The sequence below is a fragment of the Pleurodeles waltl genome, chromosome 11, assembly GCF_031143425.1.
Source record: "Pleurodeles waltl isolate 20211129_DDA chromosome 11, aPleWal1.hap1.20221129, whole genome shotgun sequence".
Lineage (NCBI taxonomy): Eukaryota > Metazoa > Chordata > Amphibia > Caudata > Salamandridae > Pleurodeles > Pleurodeles waltl.
Window position 1 is genome coordinate 786,168,581 of NC_090450.1, and position 18,178 is coordinate 786,186,758.

An 18,178-nucleotide genomic window follows, 5' to 3' on the forward strand; every position below is an offset into this window, starting at 1 on the left:
ATTAAGATTAGTACAAATATACTACCCTTACTGCGCCTATCTCACCTCTAATCACCTATATCAGCCATGTCTCCTCCCCAATCCGACATTTTTCAGAGTCCCCATGCTCCAGAAGACTTCTATCACATGGTATGGGCATGCCCCCTCATTTCCAGTTACTGGCGTGTGTGTGTGTGATATCTGCAAAAGTAGAGGTCATCTTACCTTCACTTCTTCCCTCAATCAGCCTGTTCTCTCAAGAGACTCAAATAAACAAAAAAGAGACACTATTACTTCACTTTGTCACATACCAATTGTCACAGTCTTTAGCGCCTCTAGCGCCTAGACCAACAATCATTATTGGTTCTCCCACTCCCATTACTTCCTCCTCCGATTCCCTCACTAACACTGAGCAAAAGTGCATTTCATCTTTCTATAGCCCCACTCGCACATACATTTCATTTGTATTATAGCACAGGTAATGGCTGGCTTTACTAATCCAGTCAGCTATTCACATATAATACAGTTGTGATCCTTGCAGTAGGCATATAGACCTTCTGTGCTACTTTATGGTATCTGTGGGTTTATGGGGTGTGTGCAGAGGCATCTGATTGTGTATGTATGAATGTAAGTTGGTGGGAGTATGAATGTTGCTATGTTGTCTCAGTGGGTATTGTGTGTACATATATTGGTGATTGTGCAGATATATAATGGATTTATGTACTAGGGTATAATATTGTGAAAGGCCATATAATGGTTGTTATTTTGTTATCAACACTAAACAGCATTGGACGAATGATGGTCAGTGGGTTGGTGAATTATGGGGGTGATGGGTGGGCTTATGATTGTGGGTGGGTGGGCATTTGATAGTGTTTATGAATGCATGTTGGTGAGAATTACATATGAATATGGTTTTGCATTTTTTCTAATTGGAGTACGTGGGCATATACTTGTGTTTATGTTGACAGTGGTTGTTGGATGAAACATGGGGTTGTGAAGAATGACTGTATGATGCTTGATGAGTTATGAGTGCAAGTGTTTTAGCATATGATGAAATTGATCAATTTGTGTATTGTGCAGTTCACTGTATGCTGGGTTGGGAGTGGTGCTACATTAATACAGATAGTAACAGCGGCACTTTAACTTTTCAAATCCCTGTCCGTTTAGCTTTTTTGGTGAAGGTCCTGTTATGTTTGGGGACTAAGCAGACATGTAGGTAATATTTATCTCCCCTCAGACAGTGTATCTGCATTTGTCGGTTGGTGTGGTGTTAAAATGTACTGGAGTTGGACCACATTCTTGCTGAATAACAAATAGTGAGGAAGAAACTAACGTTCACGAGCAGTTGTGAGGTAACTTTCCTCAAAGTCCCTCTTGGATCAATACAATCATTGGACTCTCTCAGAAATTCCTCAATGGAAATTGCAAGACTCAGATTTAATGCTCACCCAATCCTTGACCTCTGCAGATACACACAGCGATGGTCACATATTTCCAATTGTAATTACAATTTTATGGGAAGTTGTGTGAGGGGTGGCGTATATATATATATATATATATATACATATATATATATATATATAAAAAAAACAAAAAGAAAAAAAAGATAGAGAGAGAGAGAGAATATGATGGTGAAGAGATGGAGGTGAAAGGAAATACATGCAGAAGTGACCAGTAAAAATACAGCAATGTAGACGGTGATGATTTTCAAAAACAGAACTTCACAAAAATGTGTATAGAAAAAAAGGTGTAGGGGATTAGGGCACAGGAAGAGCCTGCAATGAAATGTAGTATGATGTAAAGGTCAGGAGTGATTGACTGGACACACACTTTTGTAATATTTAATTTAAATGTTCATATTTTTGAGAATTGTTCATATGATGTTTTCAAAATGAAAATGTTTTCAGTTCCAATTATTCACAACCGTATCGTGGTTGCTCATTTATCTAACAGTGAATACAAATCATTGCAACAAACTGTTTCAAAGCATGTACGTCCACCTTATATCATGTGTATGTTCTCTGTTGTGAGATATGTTTACAAGCACAAACAAAAACTCACACAGAGGCACCCAAGCACTAGTGAGGTGCCAAGCACAGAATTCTAAATGGTTTAGGCCATATCCTTAGTTATACATGTTTCGCCTCTTGTAAAGCATTCCTCGTTATAGTAGTTTAGCCATCCCCTCTTTAGGAGAGTCCCATATTTTTCATCCCACTTAAATAACCTCCACTACTTCTCTCATCCTCCCTTGCCAAAGAAAATATTTTGTTAACTTTCCCCAGGGCCTCCAAATACTCAACGCACCCTGTACTCTGCTAAGTCCTGCCCTTGCTGCAGTCAGACTCACATATTCAAAGTAGGAAACAAGGAATGTACTTTATACTTACATAGTACACTAGAAGAAAAAGTAGACAGTAAAAGGCTACCATTTTGCGTGTGCGGCTCTGCTAGTAGAAAATAACATTCAATTTCTATTGTTCTGTCCTCTGTACTGTGGACCACCTGGAATTGGTTACATTTGTTTTCGAAGTTTGTGGTATGCCCTATTAAGGCCAGTGTCTTATGTCAATTAAACTAGTGGCAGTCCGGGGAGGGACGGGTCGGATGTGCATGTTTCTTTTGTGCTATTATCTCCTTGTTACAGCTCGATGGCTCACCAGAGTTTGTCATTCTGTACGCATTTGCTGGACTATGAAACCCTGGCCTTTGTCAAAACCCAATAAAAGGTCTTATATAAAAAAAAAATAGTGGCAGTGGAAATTGTGGTTACAACTTCTATACTCGAAGTGTGAAAGGTAAGGAGGAAATTAACTGTAATTCAGACATGCTATTTATTTTTATGCCAACAGTACAATTTATTGACAATAATAGTTGGAAAGGCAAGTAGAGTTATTTTAACTGATACATGCAACACGGCCCCTTACATTCATATTCCAGATGATAATCCTAGACAAAAAACGGACTAATAGGAAACCGTGATAAGAAATTTTGATTTGGTAATGTGAAGAGAGTTGTACATTATGAAGATTGCATTTCAGGAATCTATGGGACGGCTGTACAGTTTGTTTTTGTGTTTAGATTAGAAACAAAAAATGAATCATATGAAAAAATGGCCTATAAAAGCTTTTTGAATGTTTTACAGATCATTATAATAAATTGAAGATAAAATGCATACCTGCATGTCATAATTGTTTCATGTCACAGTATGCTGCGAGTATGCCTAGGCAAGTCTTCACATGTATCCATTTCGCTGGATCTAGTAGTATGGCACACTTAATTCTACGAGTTAGGCGGTAGGCTACGGTTTGTTCAGTAGAGCCGGATTCAGCCTCTGTTGCTACAGATTTTCGAGAGGCCTGAGCAGATCTCTGGAATGCACTACCTCTCGTGCAGTAAAATAATTTCAGAAAACACACACAATAACCATTGCAATGAAAAGGTCGCTGGAAAGTGGATCTAGAAGTTACTTTTTGAGGGAGTGGGGTAAATAGCAGTGAGGGGAGGAGCAGACACCGTGCACCCAAGGAGCACGCACCTCAAGAAAAAGAAAGGTCCTTATTCTTCACGACTTTTGGAAAGGGCTTTTCTTTCTTCTGAAGCCTAGATTCCTCCGCTGTGCCCACGACGCTACAATAGGCGTTCCCTGCAGTTTAAAGTGAGACATCTTTCACGAGGAAGAGGTGTAGATAACATAAGAGCGGAGAGGAGAGAGAATGTGGCGTAACGGTCAGAGCTGCTGACTCCGGAGCAGGGGGACGAGCCTTGAAGTCGGCTCAACATCCTGTTATTCTCGGCAAATCAGTTAATCTTCCCGTGCCTACCAAAAATCAATGTGTCCTTCTGTAACGTAACTGACGCTTATGTAAAGCGCTCCAATACCTTCGGGTCGAAGTTCGTCCTATATAAAACTGCACACAAAAAAAGCATGTTATATGTGTCCGATAATAGAGAAAACCATAAGACCACAACTATTGTTCTGAAACGCGTTTCAGTTATTATATACTGGAATGCGTGCACATAGCTTCACTGTCTTAAGGGACCGTTGCGCTTCCTCTCAGCTCACATCTGCCGTGGTCGCCCATGCCAGGTGAAAATGGCAGTGAAACGTTAACAGCAATTTGCCCGTTAGAAGGTTTGAGCCAATGCTCACAAATTGCATTAGTAAATTTATGTCCCATAATATAAGTAATGTTGTCTGAAGAATTACATACGACACAAGGAAATCTTGAAGCTACGCAATTATGTACACCTAAGTTCCCGCAAAGCATTGTGTATTTCATGTCTGCACCAACTTCGTGTTTTTGATTCGCCAAAGTTACACTGATGCGGTTCAGCGCAGGTAGACAGAAGTAAAGTCAACTTCACGTTTCAAAGGGTAGTGCAGAAATGCCCATTACTTTGCTTGGAAGACTTTGGGCAATGGATGATAGTCTGAGAAAGAGAAAAGATGACGGAAAGAGGGTAATTATAGACAGGAGGGTGGGAAGAATACATTCATATTGGAGGGACAGGTAAGAGGATTCATACTGTACCAATTGGTGCTTAGGAGGGCATAGATCCCTCGATATGTTAGATGATGAGCGAGATGCTGGGTTGCTGTCCCGAGGTCACTACACACCTGCAGGTGCAGGGCAAGTCTGCCTTTGCCCGTGCCGGACTTAGGTACTTACGCCGAACTGATTCTAAAGGTCCTATACAGACAGTTGTCTGAGAGGTTGCTAATGGGTTGCACCGGAAGATGTGCAAATAAGTGCTTGGTTTCTGAAACAACTGGATGATGATGCTGCAGGCCAGTATCAAGGCGCACTGTCAGAGAGGCTTGTAACGAATTTACCTCTGAAACATGAGGCGATGGTGCTGCGGGTCAGGACTGAGATGCACTGACACTGCTGCATATAGGGGATATGGTTTTGAAACAGGAAGGACACGGCCATGAATGTCGGGATTGAGGCACATTGGTGCAGCTGCTGGACAGGGCCCTACTATCTCAACAGCAGCGGGGTAATAACACCTGGTGTTAGCATGGACAATACATTCTAAGACTGTCGTTTTTATTTAACATAATTAATTATGGAAACTGTAGCACTGATTCACTTTGATTAAACTAGGCTTTCTGAAAGCAATAATCTGTCTGCAGCAACAGGGCCACAGAACAACAGGACGCAAAGTACAGGAAAATGGAGAGAGCCGTTAAGGAATAAAGCGTAGGGGCAAAATAGAATGAAATTATTAGCTTCAGGCTCACAACGAAATTACAGGTCAAGCAGAAAAACGCACAATAAAAGTTCATAACTGGTTGAATTCATTGTACATAAACAGGTCCAAGTAAAGCATTTGCTTACCAGCATTACGCCCTTGCACACTTGTGAGTGCTGTCTTTCAGCTCGCCTCAGGCTCGGACGCCGACTCTCAGTTTGACAGGTCTGTAGGCATCAAATTGCAAAGAAGGCGGGTCGTGCAGCAGCTAAATAAGCACACACTGGCTCGTGAAGTCTCTGTTGCCCCACTATAAGCTTCTGACGAGCGTTCACGAAAGCCAATCGAAGGCCTCGGTTCAATAACTCCCCCCAAACCACCAGTAAACAATTGACAGTTGTCCCCGCAACCAATCGTGGCCCCGGTTAGCACTGTCTGTCGCAGAGCGTTACCAAGTGACAGTGACTCCCACAGCCAATGCAGTGACGGTTATGTAACCACCAATCCCGTATCTCTATACTTTTCCAGACACAAATATTTTCGCCTGCTTGATTGGCTGCTGCAGCTGTGTTCTTGGTCTTCAAAACCACGGGATGCAAGACTTCCGTTGTAGGAGAGCTATCGGAGGACGGATTGTAATCTCAAATATGGTCGGTTATGGAAAATTCTAGGAAGATTATTGCTTTATCAGGTAAAGCCAACTGAACAGACGAGTGCAACAATGGGAAACATATCTGCGAGTTAGCTGTAAAGATCTTAGTGCAAAGTCGTCGATGCAGGAATAAAGTGTTCTCGCTGGAGGAAGTGCACTGTTAAGGGAATGGAAGAATATTAACACGAGTGGAAGGCGACAGGCATAAGGAGCGTGCAACCACGTGGAAAGAAGCGAAGGGTTGAAACTCATGGGGAATGCGACTGGTAACATTAAAAAGTAAGGTCCAAAATAGAAGGGAAATCAGAAAATTCCAGGTATGTAAACGAGGGTGCTAACGGGCAGGGTAGTGAAAAAAGTATTTTTATATAAGTGTACTTGTGTTAATGGATGCCACCTACATCCATGTGAAAAGTCAAAGGCTGCAAACTGTGCTTGAAGTGACCTTTGAGGTGGCCATCCTTTTAGGTTGAGTGTAAGCGTATGACCTCTTGTATACTACTTCTGTGGGCTTCCAGCTTTTTCATTTGTCAGTTTCAGTGTCATTTAAAAAGCCTTGCTTGCTAGTGGTCAGTCATGCCTCTTTGCCCCTTCGCTTCCGTGTGGGAGCAGGGACCAACTACTGTATAATTACGCTTTGCCCTGTTTATCTGCTCTGTAGGGGACTTTTTCTGTTTATTACTTTGTTTCCTGCTGCTGACCAAGGAAGCTTACACTTTAATTTTCAGAGCATTCTTCCTCTGCACTTAGCTGTAAACAAGGCAATACATCAGGCTGTTATCTTGGTCTCTTAGCTGCCTGGCTCATGCCCTTCCTTGGCTTGGATTTTTTTTTTTTTACAGTGTTCCTGCCCCTGTCCTGAGAGCATGGGCAGAGGATCGCTTGTACTTGCTTATAGCCGAGGTATCCAGCACTACCAGGGCTCCTCAATCCTTTGAGACAGTGCCCACGTCTGCCCCATACTGGGATCCCACTCGCAGGTCCATCAGTGCACCTCAGTTCACACACTCCAAGTCCTCAGCTTTGCCAGGAACACCACACCCTCCGCCTGCCAGGGCACCTCAGTTCTTGCAGTTAGTACACTCTGCTGCTCCAGCACTGGAACCTCAGGTGCAGCTCCATCAGTGCACCTCAATTCACATACTCCAGGCACAATCCAGTGCCAGGAACCCCCCACACGCTTTCTGCTAGAGCATCTCAGTTCTTGCAGTCAGTACACTCTGCTTTTCCAGTACTAGGACCTCTGGCACAGCTCCATCAGTGCACCTCAGTTCTACCCGCTGAGGTCACTTCCTTTCCCATACTGGGACCCCACTCACATACAGTTCCATTACAGCAGCTCAATTCTAATATTCAGTCCCACTGCCAAGCCAATACTGAACTCAAAAGAGCAAAACACAGCTCAGCCAGTGCACCGCAAGTCTAACATCCAGTGCTGTTGTTGATGGGAACCACCACAGCTCCACCAGAATTAATCCATTATAACATTCAATACACATTTCTTCTCCGTACTAAGGCTCACACACACACATACCCTTTAGGACTCCTTTCCTCTGTGGTTCATAGGCAATGCCACTCCCATACTGGGCCCCACCCGCAGCTTCACCAGGGCACCTCTAGGCTAACACTAGGCAACACTGGCACGCCAATTTTAGGGTCCACACATGGCTCCATTAACATACCTCACTTTTAACCTTGTGTGCCTGTTATTATTCCAGTACTGCAGTCCAGTACAACTGTCAGTGCATCTCAACCCTAACCTGCTGCACCCCATTATTCTAATACCAGGAATTACAGAGCACTCTGTTTCTCATTCCTCACCACTGCCTTTATGTTATTCCAGCACAGGGCCGGGACACAGCTCTGTCTAATCCCCCAATCGTGATCTGAAGTGCCCCAATATTGCTGTATTGGGGTTAACATACAACTCTGCTAATGCACCTCCTGCTGATCTGCAGGCCCCCCTGCTGTTCCACACCCTGACTTTTGTTTGAGGACGTGGGGGGAGCCAGTTAAATCTATTCTTAGCTGCCATCTTTATTTGGGATGGTTTGTTTCACCTATCTCACCCAGTTCTTTCCTTTAATCTGTTTACTTTCAATGTTTTCTTTCTCTCCCACTATCCTCTTTGCAGCTCTTAAAATCCACATGTTAGAGCGAAACTTTTCTTTCAACGGTTTATTTCTACTTCTCTCCCCTCCTTCTTCTTCTTTTTTTTTTTTTTTTTTTTTTCCCTCTTGCTACCTCCTCTTTCAGACTCGCAAAAAACGTGGTTATTTCTTTCCTTGTTTCTTCTCCTTCTCCTTCTCCTTCTCCTTTTCCTTTTCCTTCTTCTTTTCCTTCTTTCTTTCCTTCTTTCTTTCTTTTTCATCAACTGTTCATTCTTTAACTGTTTTTTTTTTCTCTTCCCTTCATTCTTCCTTTGTCTTTTTATTTGCTCTTTCCTTTGACTAGGTATGCATTCTTTCACTTTTTTTGTTTTTGTTTTAAATTTTCTTCCCTCCTTTCCCTGTTTTTTTTTCTTATCTTTATCTGTCAATTCACCTCTTTTTGCCTCTTTTTTTCCCATCTGTATGTGGAAGCCACAAGTTACTTGTCCGTAATGTGTCAATACATACATGCCCTGGTTCTTTCACTTCTTGTTTCTCTCACCATCTCTTTTTCTTTTCTAATGTTAATTTTTCTTTTTCTTTTCACACTTCTTTCATTATTTTTTCCTCTCTATCTTTTGTTCGCTAGTTTCCTTCCCTTTTTTATTTTGTCTCACACATTTGCTCTTTTTCATCTTAGTTTTCATTTTCTTGTTCTTTCTTTTTTCTTTGCGACATCTTCTCGTTTTTCCTTTTGTCTGTTGTATTCCTTTCACTTCTCTCTTTTTGCCCCCCATCCGCTTTCTCTCCTGAGACCTAGTTATCAATGGAGCAACAGGTGCAGTGGCATCAGGGCCCAAAGACCTATGGACCTCCCTCAACTTGAATTACTGTGGTATTTTCCTTCATAAATTGAAGCCAACCATTTTCCTTTCTTACTCCAGGGCCCATGACACCGTTACTACGCCACTTGTTCTCTCCTGACTATCTCTTTCCTTTCACCCTCCAATCCATCCCAAATGATATTTTTGTAATGGTGTTTTGAGCAATACACTCTATTGCCAAAAGTTTATTTCTGATAAAGGTTTATATGATAATTTTATATGTTTTAAGATAGAGGAAGGAGATAAATGGAAGTGCTTTAGTGAAATACTGGGCCACTGGAATTATATGGCTGGAAAAGACGAAATTATGAGGCACAGTTGACCAATCTATGAGGCAATAAAAGTTCAGTTATGAATTTACAATGATAACTCTAACACAAGAAAATTTGAGACCTATTTCATGGCAAATGCTTGTTATTCTATTGAAGATGTAAAGGGCATGGTTGCCCCGAGGCTTCCAAGCGCTGAGATCCAACCACCACCGAACTATCACTGGATTCGAGTAATAACCAGAGGACGACTAATTCACAGAAAGCTAGGCTTTCATAGATGTCCTAAAAGTAAGTTCTTGGTCCATTTGGTGCACCCTAATCGGCAAAGAGGTCCATACCTTTGGGGCCAAATAGGAAAAAGAGTGCCCTCCACGTCTCGCTCTGCAGATTTTTGGAACCAGCATGAGTTGCATGTTTGTCGACCTCAGGGCCCTACCTGGGGTATAAGGCTGCACTAAGGATCATAGTAAATGAGGACCCTTATTATGGAAGCCCTACGTGCCACACACAGGGTTTTGAACTGCACCCGTTCAGTTGGGAGCCAGTGAAGGTCTACCAGTGCAGTGTACACTCAGCTCATTGATGTCTAGGGATATTTAACCGGTTGAGGGCCCTGGACATAACAGTTACGTCCTGGGCACCTGAGCAGTGCTGCCCAGGACTTCACCATTATGTCCAGATTGGGGACCTCGGGGGAAGCGCTGGCGCTCCCCCAGGGGGCCTCACACTCCCCATCCCTCCCTTGGGCAGGGATGGAAGGGGAATCGCTTCCCCTTCCACTCCTGACCCCTCCCCCGTGGTGTCTGATGACATTAGCGTGCAATCACGCGCTGACCTCACCAGAGGCCCACCCCTCCGCGCTGGAAGCTCGGGGAAAAATGCAAAAGCATTTCTCCTCCGATCACCTGGAGGGGCCGAGAGAGGCATCAAAGGAAAGGAAAGGCCTTTCCTTTCCTTTGATGTCTCTCTCTGCATTTCTTCTGCCCGATCTCAATGTAATCGGCAGCAGAAATGCCCACTAGGCACCAGGGAGTTTTTTTGTTTGTTTTATATTTGGGCAAGGGCCGCTCCCCAGGGCGCCACGTTATTTTACAGCCATTTCTACCCCCCTCCTCCCGGGGGCAGATTAGCCTATTATAATTAGGCCCATCTGCCCCCTGGGGGGCAGAAACCCCTAGACACCAGGGATATATTTTTTTAATGTTTACCATTTATTTATTTATTTATATATAGTTGCTAAAACAGAAAGAGAATCTTGTTTTCTGAAAATATGGTTGTCCTGCCTCAAACCAGCACCACCGGAGAATTAAGTGCATATATATATAATCAACCCCCTTAGACATGGGTCGCTCCCCTGGGAGGCAAATTGTATTTAGGCCATTTCCTATTTTTATAAGGCCAGTCTGCCCCCAAGGGATGCAGAAACCACTAGACACCAGGGATTTTTTGTGTCAGTTTCACGTGGCAAATTCGTTGTAGGCCATTTCTGCCCCCCTTGGGGGCAGATCGTCCTGTTGTAATTAGGCCGGTCTGCCCCCAGGTGGAGCAGAAAACCCTAGACACAAGGGATTTTTTGTTGTTGTTTATTTTATTTTTTTATATGTGGGGAGTGACCCCTTAGGCAAGGGTCGCTCCCCTGGGGGAGCAAATTTATTTGAGGTCATTTCTGCTCCCCTTGGGGGGCGATCGGCCTCTTTCTATTAGGCCGATTTTCCCCTGGGGGGGTCAGAAACCACTTAGGCACCAGGGATTGGTGTATGTGTGTGTTTTGTGTTGGGGGGGGGGGGGCGGGGAGCAGCCCCTTGAGCGAGCGTCGCTCCCATGGGGGCACATTACTGTTGGCTATATCTGCCCCCCTTGGGGGCAGATCAGCCTATTTTTGGAAGGCCCATCTGCCCCCAAGGGGGGCAGATATAGCCAACAGTAATGTGCCCCCATGGGGAGCGAAAGCACACCAGAGCGCAAGGAAGATTTTTTTTTCCAAAATAAGAGATTGGGGGTATGGCTGTACCCCACCCCAGATAAAGGGGGCCAAAGTTGTTCTGCCCACTGGGCAATTACCCCCGGGGGGGGCAGAAAGTCTACTAGATGCCAGGGAATTAAAAAAAAAAAAAATAAATAAATAGTGGGGTGGTGGCTTCCAACCAGTATGGGCCTGGTTATACCCCCAAACCAACTGAAGGGGCTAACAGTCTTTCAGTTCTCCACCAGCACACTAAAACATCTTATCCCACAGCAAGCAAGAGGGCATTTGATTACTTTGGGTTTTGGTTTTACATTTGGGCCATGAGAGCTTGGCTATCTCCCAAAATCGTCCCACTTGGAATGGTGAGGGCTGCACATTTTGGACTTTGGGACGCTGCCATGTAGAAAAACTCACAAGACCTAGACACATCTGAAAACTAAACATTTGGGTGATTCCAGGGTGGTGTGCTTCACATGCACTCGCACCGTTTTCTTACCCACAATGCCCTGCAAACCTCCAACTTTGTTGGAAATCAAAAAATGTTCCCACATTTTTGTGATGGAACCTTCTGGAATCTGCAGGAATCCACAAAATTCCTATCACCCAGCCTTGTCTCATCTATACCGATAAAAATTCTGCCGCACTTGTCAGCCTAAAATGTTTTTTTTTTTTTTTTCAAAATGCCCTTTTGGACCCGCTTTGGTTCCCCCCTCAATTTCAACATGCTTTTGGCTCTTCCCTGTCGCAGGCATTTGGCCCACCTACACAAGTGAGGTATGATTTTTACCAGGAGATTGAAGGGAACGTTGGGTGGTAGGAAATTTGTCCTGGTGCGGTGATCCATCACAGAAATGTGGGAAAATTTATTTATATATATATATATATATTTATTTAGAATTAATATATATATATTTTTTTAGCTACATTTGAGGTTTGCTGAGGATTCTGGGCAAGAAATCATTGGGGGATCCATGAAGTCACACCTCCCTAGATTCCCTCGAGTGTCTAGTTTTCAGAAATGTTTGGGTTTGGTAGGTTTCCCTAGATGGCTACTGAGCTCAGGACCAAAAACGCAGGTCCCCACCCCGCAAAAACTATTAGTTTAGTATTTGATCATTTTGATATGTCCACATAGTGTTTTGGGGCATTTCCTTTTGTGGGCACTAGACCTACCGACACAAGTGAGGTACCATTTTTGTCGGGAGACTTGGGAGAACGCTGAGTGGAAGGAAATTTGAGGCTCCTCTCAGATTACAGAACTTTCTGTCACCAAAATGTGGCCAAATTGTGAGTCTTGCAAAGGATTTTGGGTAGCAAAACCTGGTGAGAGCCCCACAAGTCACCCCATTCTGGATTCCCCTAGGTGTCTAGTTTTAAAAAATGCACAGGTTTGGTAGGTGTCCTTAGGTGCCGGCTGAGTTAGAGGCCAAAATCCACAGCTTGGCACTTAGCAAAAAAAGCTTTGTTTTCTTTGGGGAAATGTGATGTGTCCACGTGTTTTGGGACATTTCGTGTCGTGGGCGTTAGGCGTACCCACACCAGTGAGGTACCATTTTTATCGGGAGACATGGGGGAACCATGGGTTGGAGGAAATTTGTGGTTCCTCTCAGATTCCAAAATTTTCTGTTACCAAAATGTGAGGAACGTGTTTTTTGGCCAAATTTTGAGGTTTGCAAAGGATTCTGAACCTGCTGAGACCCCCACAATTCACCCCATCTTGGATTCCCTTAGGTGTATAGTTTTCAAAAATACACAGGTTTGGTAGGTTTTCCTAGGTGCCGGCTGAGATGGAGGCCAAAATCCACAGCTAGGCGCTTTCCAAAAAAACACACCAGTTTTCTTTGGGGAAAATGTGATGTGTCCATGTTGCGTTTCCTATTATGGGCATTCGGCCTACCCCCGCAAGTGAGGTACCATTTTTATCTGGAGACTTGGGGGACCACAGAATAGCAGAACAAGTGTTATTGCCCCTTCTGTGTGTAAAAAAAGAAGTCTAGTTGAGAAATGCCCTGTAATTCAAATCCTAGTATGGGGACCCCAGAATTCAGAGATGTGCAAATACCCACTGCTTCTAAACACCTTATCTTGTGCACATTGGAAATACAAAGGTTTTCTTGATAACTAGTTTTCACTCTTTATATTTCACCAAATGAATTGCTGTATACCCGGTATAGAATGAAAACCCATTGCAAGGTGCAGTTCATTTATTGGCTCTGGGTACCTAGGGCTCTTGATGAACCTACAAGCCCTATATATCCCTGCAACCAGAAGAGTCCAGCATGCATACCGGTATATTGCTTTAAAAAATCTAACACCGCAGGAAAAAGCTACAGAGTAAATCATGGAAAAAAATGGCTGTTTTTTAAACTCAATTTCAATATGTTTTTATTTCAGCTGATATTTTCTGTAGGAAAACCTTGTAAGAGCTACACAAATTACCCCTTGCTGAATCCAGAATTTTGTCTACTTTTCAGAAATGTTTAGCTGTCTGGGATCCAGCATTGGTTTCACACCCATTTCTGTCACTAACTGGAAGGAGGCTGAAAGCACAAAAAATAGTAAAAATGGGGTATGTCCCAGTAAAATGCCAAAATTGTGTTGAAAAATTGGGTTTTCTGATTCAAGTATGCCTGTTCCTGAGAGCTGGGAAGATGGTGATTTTGGCACTGCCAACCATTTGTTGATGCCATTTTCAGGGAAAAAACACAAGCCTGCTTCTGCAGCCCTTTTTTCCAATTTGTTTGAAGAAACACATTTTTTGCTGAGTTTTGACTAATTTCTTGGTCTCCTTCATGGGAACCCACAAATTCTGGGTACCACTAGAATCGCTAGGATGTCGGGGGAAAAAAAGGACGCAAATTTGGCATGGGTAGCTTATGTGGGCAAAAAGGTCTGAGGGCCTAAGCGCGAACTGCCCCAAATAGCCAAAAAGAGGCCTGGCACCTGCGGGGGAGAAGGCCTGGCAGCGAAGGGGTTAAAGGAAAGTGGGCAGTTACATTTTGTAATACTTGTAGCCTTTTGATTACATAGTGTGGGGAGCCAAAATACAAGGAATTCCTGTAGCCCAGATGAGATGATACCAGTGCCTTTACAGCTTTTCATCGCAGATTTCTAAGCACTGTAGGTTACAGCTAATTAGTGTATTGCAGTTTAGTTTATCAGCCTCGGGAAGGTCGAAGGGTGAGTTGGCTGTGTGCCAGTTGTATGCATATGAGAAAAATGTCTCTGAATTAAGTAGTCCGGTGCAGTATTATAGAGGTGTTGGTACATTTGTAGCTTTGATCTGAAACTTGTTTTATTTTATCAAATTAGTTTCTTCAACAACAGTGCCTTATGCCAGGCAAACTAGTTGCAGTCCAGTTAATTTCCTTCTGATCTTCCATGCATCAAGCATAGAAGTAGTAACAGAAAATTGTAGTTCAGGTGTACAATTCCATTAAGTGTAATGGCTTAATGCAATTTCATAAGAGGAACAGTTACAAAGGCATGTAGTAGTGCTATTTTTATTAGTACAGGCAAAGCAAACATTTTAGTTAACAGTCCAAATTATAATTTTGGAAAGAAAGTGATTTGAATACGTTGCACTAATAATAATAATAGGGAACCATGTTAAGAAATGTTGATTTGCTAATGTGAAAAGTATTGTAAATATTAGAGGTTGCATTTTCGGAATGTATGCCAGTGACTACGAATTGTTGTGGGTTTTATGTGTTTAGAAACAGATAATAAATCATGTCAAATACTAGTGATCTAAAAGCGTTTTCTTGTTTTATACATCAAAGATTCTAATACATCGAAGATAAAATGCATATTTGCAATTTATATTTCTTCTTTGCCACAGTATGTTGCTAAGTATACCTAAATAAGGCTAGACCTTTCTTCATTTTTCTACATCTAGTAATACAGGACTCTTAATGAATCTCTATCGATTTAGGTGGTAGGCTACTGTTTCTTCGGGAGACCCGCCATCAGCTGATTTCAGCCTCTGATCATACACGTTTTCATGAGGCATGACCAGGCCTCTGCAATGCATTGGCCCTCTTGCAGTGAAAGTAATAAAAAAAAAAAACACACTATTCAGCGCTTGTAGACAAAGAGGAAATGCCAAAGCATTGCTGGAAAGTGAATCTTGAAATGTCTTTAAGAGGGATTGAGGTCAACGGCAGTGAAATGTTTATTCAACAAGAGTGGAACATTTTATAAATTGCATGTTGTTAATACTGAAAAAGTCATTGTCCACAATGAGACATTCATATAGAAAAACAAAATCTTATCACTATTATCAAATTCACCCACCATGAACTCTCCATCAAACCCCACTCAAAAAATTGTGGTCAGGCAGGCTCTGAGACCTAGGCTTGAGGTTACTGATTGACAGGACACAGGTGGGGTGGCATGTAGCCGGCACTCAAATGCGCAAACAGGATACTCTGATCAGTCCCACAGGTAGGCAGCAACACAACAATGGTCCAAAGAGATTAGCCTCAGTAAAGCACACATGGCCAGAGGGGTGCACGTATTCCCAAAACACCATAAAGTCAGATGCCACATGACGTTAGGAAAATTCAGCCAATCAGAACACAGTAACAATTGGCGATCACGTGCCTCTCATGCCGGACATCTGGACACGTTACCCACTGGCTCTCATTGTGTCCATGCAAGGTCGAGATCCACCAGCATTTGTTATCAAGGAACTTATTTACGACTTTAAGACAACAGCCCACATTCTTTACCTAAAAAGGAATGCTGAAATTGTTTTATGATGCTCAGAGAAAATGTATAAAACACCACTCCGATCGATTTTATTTGGAGACAGTCCTCAGACCCCTTTTCTGTAACTGCTCTCCTGGCCATAGTGTTTGACTTAATCAAACATTCTTATTTTTTCAAACGTCTCTTGTCTTTTGATTTTTCAAGGTAAATTCACATCCGAGCAACAATGTGACGGATTGCCACATCACAATACTGGTTGTTTTTTCTGTTGATTGAATTTTTCATCTTTGCGATACAAGGATAATGCAAAGAACGAATAACAGAGTATGCATTTAAAGGTGTAATGCCATACAATTAATAAAGGATGTTGTGACATATGAAATACATCAGCGCTATTGGGCTGAAGTAGTAGATGGCATCAAAGAAGCCAGTAAGAGAAAAATGAAAACCAAAGACCAGTCCTAAACTATGAGACATCTCAAAGGTACGTCACTGCGTATATGATAGGAGACCAGTACTCTAATCCCTGTGAATAAAGAGGAGAGGCGGGGTGACAGGTGTGTTTTTCACAATGTTGGCGACTGGTTCAATGCATATAACAGAAATATAACAATAACAGATCTAAATTAATAACCTAAGAAGCAATATTACTTTGAGCCCCAGGCGGTCAACAGAAGTGCCCATGTCTCTGTCATGAGTTACACATGATGGAGGCCTAATGCAAAAAAATTTTTGCGGGGCACCCACACCCAACAAGTGGAATAGCTAGTGGGCAGACTGTTGTCTACATCATGTGGACAGTTAGGTTGAAGTTCCCTGTAAGTGGCAATTCCACATTGCAGTACTGATGATGAGGTAATGAGGTAAGCAGCGGGTCTTGGTGAACATTTAGCTCCTTAATTCCAAATTTGTAGTCGCAAATGCAGAGAGCCTATCACTTCGGGGAGAAGTTTCTTGGATGGCTAATAATTTTTCATGGCCCACATTCGGCAAAGAAGTTGTAAGCATGTTCACCATTTTTACACAAGTATAGTGGCTTTGACAGCAGATATATTGTATGTGCTTCATAAAGGTGCTAATATGTTCACCAGACATGTTCAGATATTGCACATGAGGTTCGACATGTTTAGTGTTGATGGCGAGACACGAGGGAGAGGACTCGTATAAGATAAATAGATGTATACAGGAGTTCTAGCATAAGTTATTAGCAGAAATTGCACACATTTGTATTGCAACTAGTTACATCGCTTGTCTGGCATAAAATAGGAAAACTATCACTTGGTATTCAGATGGACTGGATAAATGATGTACACATTGGTTAATGGAGAAGATAAAATTGTCCTTTTGGTTTTCACTGATAGTAGTGACGGGACAGGAGATCTGGGTTTAGATATATTTGTGTAAGCTTAACAATGTAGATTGACTGCTTCCTGTTTCCCAAAATTCAGATGGCGATGGTTATGCTCAAGAGAAGTTTAGTTATTCATTCTGGCTCTCGAGTTAGTGTTGCAAGAGGTTCTCTCACTCTGTATAGCATGCACTCTTAATTTGTCAGAGTATGTATTTAAGTTTTTAAAATGTTATGTTTTTTTGTACTGCTGTCATCCTCTCCAGTGTTTTAGCATGTAATCCGCTTGTGAACGCAATAATGGGGTCCTTTCCCAATAGTCTTCTAATTTAAGGATGGCCTGAACACAATCTTTGTGGTGTATCTGGTGTTGAATATCTTGGAACAAGAAGAATTATCCTTATGGGTAAAAATTTTTATAATGTGAGTTGAGTATGCAGATCACTTGAGGGATTTTTTTATTTTTAAAGATGGCTGGTATTTCTAGCAATAGTTACATAAGATAGTAAAAGTACTAAATCAATATCGGCAACATTTGCTGTTCTCCTTGGTTATGTTAATTGAAGCAACATTATCCAATTGTAAAATAATTTCCAACTATTATTGTGTGATTTGTTAAAGAACAAAGTGATTTCTGATGGATACAACTACTTGTGGATTCCTCACCTAAAGAATTTTCACCTTGTGCCAGCCCTTGACGGAAATGTTTTTCTAGCTCTGCACGATGACGTCACAATTGCCCGACTCCCACGCGATGCCGTATGACGTCATCCAGGCAAATGAGGTCCTTGTCGACGTGCAGATGTCCATTCCCTTTTTTCCGTGCCTTCGAGTAACGTTTTTTTCTTCGAGGCTACCAGGGAGCTACAGTTTCACTTCGGTGTAACAATGTCGCAGCCAAGTAAGTCGGGTTTTAAACGCTGTAAGCAGTGCGGAGGCCGGATGTCGGTCACGGACCCACATGACAATTGCTTGTGGTGTCTTAGTTCTGACCACGAAGTCAAGGCATGTGGTTCATGTCAATGCATGAATCCAAAGGCCCTGAAAGATCGGGAAGCCAAGTTTTTTCTTGCTT

At 42.5% G+C, this 18,178-nt stretch overlaps 2 protein-coding genes across 7 annotated transcripts in view; one reads left to right on the top strand and one right to left on the bottom strand.

Annotated features, from left to right (window-relative positions):
- Window positions 1–5,426, bottom strand: part of RNFT2 (ring finger protein, transmembrane 2) — a 253,869-nt gene extending 248,443 nt beyond the window's left edge. For 2 of the 5 annotated variants that reach the window (XM_069214512.1, XM_069214507.1), the window contains exon 1: window positions 5,325–5,420. The gene's annotated coding sequence lies outside the window, so the exon portion shown is untranslated. Of the gene's footprint in view, window positions 1–204; window positions 244–5,324 lie in introns of all 5 variants that reach the window. The other 3 variants (XM_069214511.1, XM_069214508.1, XM_069214509.1) reach the window with 3 other exon arrangements.
- A 315-nt stretch (window positions 5,427–5,741) lies between these two features.
- Window positions 5,742–18,178, top strand: part of SPRING1 (SREBF pathway regulator in golgi 1) — a 105,495-nt gene continuing 93,058 nt past the window's right edge. The window contains exon 1 of one of the 2 annotated variants that reach the window (XM_069214514.1): window positions 5,742–5,869. The gene's annotated coding sequence lies outside the window, so the exon portion shown is untranslated. Of the gene's footprint in view, window positions 6,148–18,178 lie in introns of both variants that reach the window. The other variant, XM_069214513.1, reaches the window with a different exon arrangement.